This window comes from Hetaerina americana, unplaced genomic scaffold, assembly GCF_022747635.1.
Source record: "Hetaerina americana unplaced genomic scaffold, ioHetAmer1.1.p SCAF_5, whole genome shotgun sequence".
NCBI classification, from domain to species: Eukaryota; Metazoa; Arthropoda; class Insecta; order Odonata; family Calopterygidae; genus Hetaerina; species Hetaerina americana.
In genome coordinates, this window is record NW_027287095.1 from 52,858,278 (window position 1) to 52,866,042 (window position 7,765).

Genomic DNA, 7,765 nt, shown 5'->3' on the forward strand with positions numbered 1-7,765 from the left:
ATCTACTCATCTACTCCCCAGTTTACTCTGCTCTTCTCTTTCCGAGTCGTTAGTCGTATTTATTCTTCCATTAAATCACGGGTCGTCTCTGGAGTGCGTTTACCTTATACACACGCAAGACCTCTTCTCATTGTCAGTCAAACCTCGGCTTTCAGTCGCACGCCAACTCTATTACTTTAAACCCTACTGCGAGCACGTTCTCCCTTTCTAAGGTGATTAACTGCCTTAAGGCTCCTCTAATTTAGCCTCCTCACATTCCTCGCGTCGTGAATTCTTTCGAAATGGCGCCTTTATGCACGGCATGCTTAAAGTTCACACTCGGTTCAGTTAATTGGATTTCTTTCTTCAAGTTTACGTCGAAATCTCAGCTACCTTCACCTTAAGCAAGAAGTAAAAGAAAGTTTAGTGCCGGGATTCTTTCGATGGTGCTTTTCTATTTTCGCCTTCGTCTCTTTTTATCTCATTTGGGGAGCCATTAAGGTGTAAATTCCCTTTCCCCAGCGAGGTGAAGAAACCATAGTTCAGACACCGTGGCAGGCGTGTGTGATAAAATATCCTAGTGAGCGGGTGTCAATGATGGAAATAAACTGGTGGTTTATTTTTAATTTGCCAGTTTTTTGAGTTCTTCAACATGCAATATTTTGCTGCTGAAATTTCTGTTTGCACTTTTTTAAGAACTGATTACTGTACAACAATAGCGAAGTAAGCTATTCATTCCAATAAACCGTCTTAATTTTGAATCCCGTACGAGCTATCTGGAAAAATTATTAATGCTGCTTAAATAAGCATTCCACGATATTTTATAATTACGTTTGTATAGCACGACCAAAAATGCAAGTGAATCTTCTCTCGTTATCTCTGAGTCGCATTTTATTCACTCATTTACGTTATTGCCACGTTTGGAACTCCCGAGATATTATTTGTTGTTGTTTTCAAAGTTTCATCATGATATAAATTTGCTTTTCAAAAGCGGTGGTGTGTGTCCATATCTGAACTTAATCGCATTTTCCGATGTCTTACAAGTACTTCCCTCCGTCAGCTAATCCATTATCTCATTTAAAATGCAAATTTTTGGGAAATATCACTCTACCTCTTTAATCCCCTTTAACCACATTGCATCGAGAACAGCAATGCTCTGACGTGGGCATTGAAAGGACATTGATGAAGATTAATATTAAGACTCCTCTCCAAAAGTTTTCTATAATCCCTGAATTTGAATGCAGTATTAAAATATCATTACCTCTTCTACTTAAGCAATTCTCCTCGTGTCGAGAACGCAAAGGAAAAACTCTATTGTTCGCTACCCGTTTCATCAAAAATTTTCAATTATAGGTAAATCGTACGCCAAAATACGGCGAAGTCTCGTGAACAGCGGTCGTAGTTTTGAATTATTGGTCTTTAAAGTTGAAGCGGTGGCTGACGCAAACGTAGATCCGTTTTTCAAGTCTTAGGAGAGCATGTGTTTAAAAATAATAACTCTCCCATTCTCGTACTTGGAAGACTTATGGAACATGTTTGAAAGTATTTCTTCCACATCGTATGCCTTTGCATTTCCGAGAAGGGAAACTAAGTTTGCTTGCGTGGACAAAAGTTAGCCGGAACTACGATCCTAGGAATGTATTTATGTCTCATAAAAGAGGAAGCGATATGAAATTAAGTCGAATCCAGGTATTGTCTGGATAACTGTAGAAATCTTTAGTTAAGTTTGTGGAAATCAAATGAATTAAACTGAAGATTAGGGAGAGGAAAGAATGTGTGCACGTTTTATTTCCTTCTCGGGAATAATTTTGTCACTGGAACCATTATTATTCCAAATTTTTAGCATGATTTTAATATATTCTTTAATCAATCCTTGGGAGAGTATTTTATTGTTAAAAAATTCGAAAACTAAAATAAAGTTAAAGGTTTCATTGTATGAATAGTAATAAAGCTAAAAAATGTTAAACTCTTACTTTGTGTATAGGTAACTAACTGTTTGTTCTCCCTATCCAGTACTTAGTAATTAAAAACGGTAATCGAGAGAAAAATATAATAATATATGTTTAAAATGATTATTAAAAGTTATTTCAAACATTCCTACTGAGTAATGCTATCGAAATTTAAATGCGATGCAGTGTTGGTGTGGTCTTAGAAAAATTGATACATATAGTTTTGATAATTCTTACAGTTTTGATAATATAAATTATCTTCAAGGGAAGACGCGGCTTATTCCTTTGTTTATCTTGTCCACTAGGACATTTATATTTAAGCTTTTACCGCCTAACGAGTCATCTAACTGGTTAAAATTTTAACTTTTTCAAAGACTCTCTCAGTTGGGGAAAATTAGTTAGATATTGGGTATCGATTTCTAAGTATTGTACTTTGAAAAATAAACCTGCCGTGATTTGAGCTACACTCTCTTACGTTATTACGTTGACTCATTTTTTTGTTAACTTTGAAGAACCCTATTTTATGATTTACATCTTGTAAATATATAACAATAACCGAACGGATGATTCAGCCTTTAAAAATTTTAATTTTAAGTCACTGCGTTTATATAGTGATTCTCCAAAGTATTTAACTCCACGGACCAAGTAAGTGGTATGGATTATGCCAACCTTACTAGGTTAAGTCCCTACTGATATGTATGAATGTTGCCCGATATATTTAATAACGACAGATTTAGGAAAAATTTGGATCGGAAACCAACGGGAGTACCACCGATACAAAAAGACTTTCCAAATTGCACAATGTCAAAGCTATGATTCGCCATTTTCCTAAACCTAAATGTCTCATTAAAATAAACAGTTTGGGTCGCTCGAAAAAGAGTTCTTTTTACATCTGTGTCTTACACGTTACTGCTTCGTCGAGAATCTATATTGGGTGGGCATAGGACTCTTTTAATAGTGAGATTTTGTCCCAAAACGCGTTGAGTGAGCCTCAACCCCAGGAAGTAAAAAGATAAATTTACGAAGACCAAAAAAACTAAAAATTACTAGGCAAATAGGGAGAGGTAATAGGTTGGTTGGAAAAATCCAAAGGAGGTAGGTAAGGGGGATTTAAAGTATTTCGACACACAGTGGAATACTGAAGACTGCGACTGAGGGAAAGACGTTAGGCAAGTGAGGTAGGGGTGGGGTAAGAATGGACATGATGAACTGAATGAAGATGGATACAATATGTGCTAAATTGAAGATCTATTTATCGTAGTATGGGCTTTCAGGTTGTCTTGTTTGGCAAGGTTAAGAAATGTAGCGATGATTAGTCCTGGTCCAACCAAAGTTTATCTTAAACAGCAAACTACCAAATAAAATCAATACTCTATTACCACTTATATAAACCAAATAAAATTGAAAACATATTTATATTTATGTAGGCATATAGATGTGTGTGTATATATGTATATACTTTGTGTATATATATATGTATATACTTTGTGTATATATATGTATATACTTTGTGTATATATATGTATATACTTGTATGTACTTTGTATATATGTGTATATACTTCGCTATCTTGAAGATTGGCAGAAAACCAATTTGGTTTTATTTTTATTTATTAAAATAACATACGTTATCAGCCCGTTTCGAGCAGTGTATGTTTGTGTTTCTTATATAGTTTAATTCAAACATACATTGCTCGAAACGGGCTGATAACGTATGTTATTTTAATGAATAAGAATAAAAACAAATTGGTTATCTGCCAATCTTCAAGATAGCAAAGTGATTCGATCCCTTTTACATCTTCTACATCTTAGTCGTTTCAGTAATGTTTACCACTCTTACAGTCATTTTTGTTGCTGTAAAGACAATTTCACTAACACAGTTCCACTTTTTGGAAAGAGGATGGACATTTGGGGATCTGATGTTTAATAGCACCCACTCGCCATTAATACGGCATCTTCGTATGGCTTCATAGAATTTTTGAATAATCTTAGTACTCCTTTACAGATTAATCGACGATGATACTCATTTATTTCGCTGGTAATATCAATATTGGTTTACTTGCCATTCGCTACTTGCTAGGCATAAAATATCTTGCAGCTCATCCGCGAGAAAATTCCCATCATGCATTCATGTAAGTTGGCTGGAATTGACTAAGGTAGTTCACTTCAGTATTTTTAGTAATACTCAATAATACTAAGTTTTACTAAAAGTACTCTTTTCTGATAAAGTGACTGGCAAAATATAGTTTTATCAGAAAAACTAGTATTTATGTAGAGGTCAAACTACATCCGCCGTGCTAAATGTTAAGAAGTTCATAAGAGTTAGGAAAAGAGTTTATTCATTACGATGGACATGTATATAAATTATTCTTTTTGAAAATAAGATAAAGACAAGAGCCAAGGTTAGTTTTAATGAACAAAAGTATTAAAAGGAATAAATTAAAAGGCATTGTCATAAAAGTGCGTGACAGTCGTGTGAGTACTGCGCTGGGCAACTGAAGTGGTACCGGGATTACATTCTCGGTGACTCCTCCTCTGGGGCCACATTCCCCAGATATTCTAAGGAAACCATAGAGAAAGGAAGTTGACTCTACCATAATGTGTGAATTCCACACTCTGCCCCACTACGAGTAGGTGAGGTTTACACTCACCTATCAAAGTGTTTAGGTTGGTTACCGTGATTATATAAAATAAATAATTATATGTTTAACTATAACACATTATGTTTGGAATGAAAAATGTTAAAATGTGATATTTAACTTTAAGAAAATATTTATAATTATAAATTAGAGATGAGTATAAAATTTAATATTGGAAAAAACCATAATTTTAGCACCTAAAGAAAGAAGAAATAGCTAGTTGTGAATATAAAGGTAATTAATTATAATATTTGAGGAATTAAAACCAATATCTGATACGTAAACTGAACAATTGTGTACAACTATCGAAAAACCATGTAGCATTAGACGTGTAATAAGGACGCACATACTTGTGGCAATTAAAATTGGCACGAAAGTGCATATTTACGTGTAAATCAGAGCTTTAATTCCGTTTGACACGGGTGAAGCTCTGAAACTAATGGCTCTCGAGATGGTGGGATTGGAGGTCGGGCGCAAATGAACGCGTGAAACCACCTCCCCATCGACTCAGTACCAGACCCCTCCCGCATTGCCTAAGCCACCCTCTCTCTGTTACTCGCTCCCAGGTGGCAGGAGGTCCGCGGCCCGCCGTGAGAGGAAGAGGGCGCGGCGCGAGTGATGATGCGAGGCTGCGATGAGACACTCGCCGAGAGCATCCCCGCCTCCAACGCCGCCTGCTCACCTCGCCCCCCCGCAGCACCCCTCCAGCAACAGCGCCGCCGCCGCCCCCGCTCTGACGCATCCGCCGCCCTCCCCCGGCCCCCCCGCCTCCGGCTCCGCAGACGCCGCCGCCTCCGGAGGCCCCGCAGCCGCCTCCGAGAGGCGGAAGGGATGGGCGGCTGCGACGGCCGGGGGCCGGCCCTACTCCGTCTCTTCATCGGGGGACCGAAGGGCCGCACAACCCCCACCACCCCCGGCCAGGAGGAGGTTGCCGCCGAGGGCGTCGTCCCTCACTCGGGGGCCGCCCCCGCCGCCTCCAGTCGCCGCTCCCGCGGTGGCAGTCCAACCGCTGCAGAAGACGCCGTCGACGCCCGCCACTCCCACGGCGATTCCGAAAAGCACCCATCTGGCGGCCTCGGCTACGTCCGCGGCCATAGTGGCGGCGTCGAAGTCTCTCTTGGCGCAGTCATTGGCGGCTACAACGCCGAAACAGCAGCCGCTCCCGGCGGGAACCGGCTCGGATGTGGCTGCGACGGCAGTGACGGTGACACCAGTACCGTCGACACCATCGGTCACCACCACCACCTCCACCACCACTTCATCTTCCTCCCAGCAGCAACCGCACCCAGCGCAGCCTCCGACGTCTTCCGAGGTCCGCTACCCGTTCGGTGTGCAGAATGACCTGGGCCACGTGGTCCTGTTCCCATGCGGGACTCCACGGACGTCGACAACAGCAGGCGCAAGGGTGAGTGGCTCTTGAGAATGTTCTGGGTTCAGTATTCGGTGTGGAGTGGAGGTGATCCCGTGGACGGATTGTATCGATCGATGTCTCATCGAGTGAATCTATCTATTCTAAAAATCTCATCACCAGATTCGATTTCGGGGGTATCATCTTAAAGCACGTGATTGGATTACGGTTAGAATCAATAGAGCCTGAAAGTCGAGTGTGAAAGTTTAATTTTCCCCGTATGCGAGTGAGGATTGCACAATTGGGCTATTCAAAGGGTAAAATCAATTCGATTGATGAAGAATATTGGTATTTTTGTTACCAAGCCCGAATCAGAATGGATTTCAGATGAGTTAAAACGAGCTGGAATTAATCAATTTCTCGTATCATTAACAATACTCATCGTATATACCCCATAATGAACACACATACATATATCGAACTCGACATTTTTGGATTACTCATGAATTGAATAAAAATCTAGTATAATTGGAATGCTAATCATGCGCAAACTTTCTATGCACAGCATGTAAGGTAATAATGATGGAATGTATGAACCAGCATTAAATAATTTATTTATTATATAAAATGCTAATCGTAGTTAATACGCGTGGAAAAAATAAACATACATACATATTCTTTCACATAGAAATAGATATAAGGAAAAGGGATGGGAACACACGTAAAGGACGAACATAGGAGAGGTGGGGAAGGCGGAATTCAGCCGATCACAAGTGCAAAAATATTTCCTTGTCCGGGACTTGAACACCGAATCTTTCGACTTGCCGGGCTACTACTATGCTCTTGAGCTATCGAGGAAAAGAAATTTGCCTTGAAATCTCCAATACTTTCTTCTTCCTATCTTTCTACCTACCTACAGGTACCTAATGATGACGCTTAAGCGTTGAATCTAGTAGTACCAAAATAAAGAGCTGAGGAAAATTACATTGTATTATTCATTTAATAACAATTAAATTCCTATGCGCTATGAATTCCCAAGTGATATCTCCGATTAAAATTCACTTGTGAATTTAAATCGTCAATTTTTTTTTCTGGACAAGTAGGAAGATGAATTTTTACCATCTCACACGGGATTTGAAGTTGAAATAATGAATACGTGGATGCTAGTAATATATTAACGAGCGCCTAATCAAGGGTAGAAATCCAATCAAATATGACATTGAAATCAAAATGCGTGTAAATCGTGTGTGCGTTTTCATTTGAAAAACTGCGCCGATTAAAAATACTTCAGAAGAAAGGATTCGAACCAGTTTCTTGTATGAGAATGGAATTAATCTGATGAAAATGTTCAGAATCCATTGTTCTGGCCATTTTAACTTTGCTTCGATCCCTTTTGGAGAAGACTTAGTAAAGAAAAAGACTGAAGTTTTTAGCACAGGGAACATGCTCTCTTAAACCGAGTTCTTCCATCCTACCCAATTCTCAAGTACTCTTTTATATTCATACATTGCTTCGAAGCATGTTCCTCCATTGCTGAGTTTCTGGATTGAACTCCTGAAAGTCTTGAAAGTCGACGACATTCACCCATGACTTCATCGGTTTACCCTTTTTCCTAAAGCTCACCCTTTCTACTTTCATTTTCGGTGATTCCATTCTCGACCATCCTTTTTAAATTAACAAACCGACGTAAGCAGATGAAACTTTTTCATAGATGTCCATTTCATTGTCATCATTTTAACTTCATAGATGTTCATATAACCGTATACTTTAGTCACATTACATTCAGTCACTTTTTCCTTATTCTTTTTCTAATATTTATATTTCAAACGCTCCTCGAGGACCACGTATACA

General features: G+C 39.3%; 1 long non-coding RNA gene across 1 annotated transcript in view; it reads left to right on the forward strand.

The window, feature by feature from the left end:
* The window catches only part of LOC139694287 (uncharacterized), a 269,969-nt gene extending 264,676 nt beyond the window's left edge, over positions 1-5,293 (forward strand). Inside the window, exon 3 of the long non-coding RNA XR_011702110.1 lies at positions 5,133-5,293. This is a non-coding gene — a long non-coding RNA (uncharacterized lncRNA). The remainder of the gene's footprint in view (positions 1-5,132) is intronic.
* Positions 5,294-7,765: the final 2,472 nt, after the last annotated feature.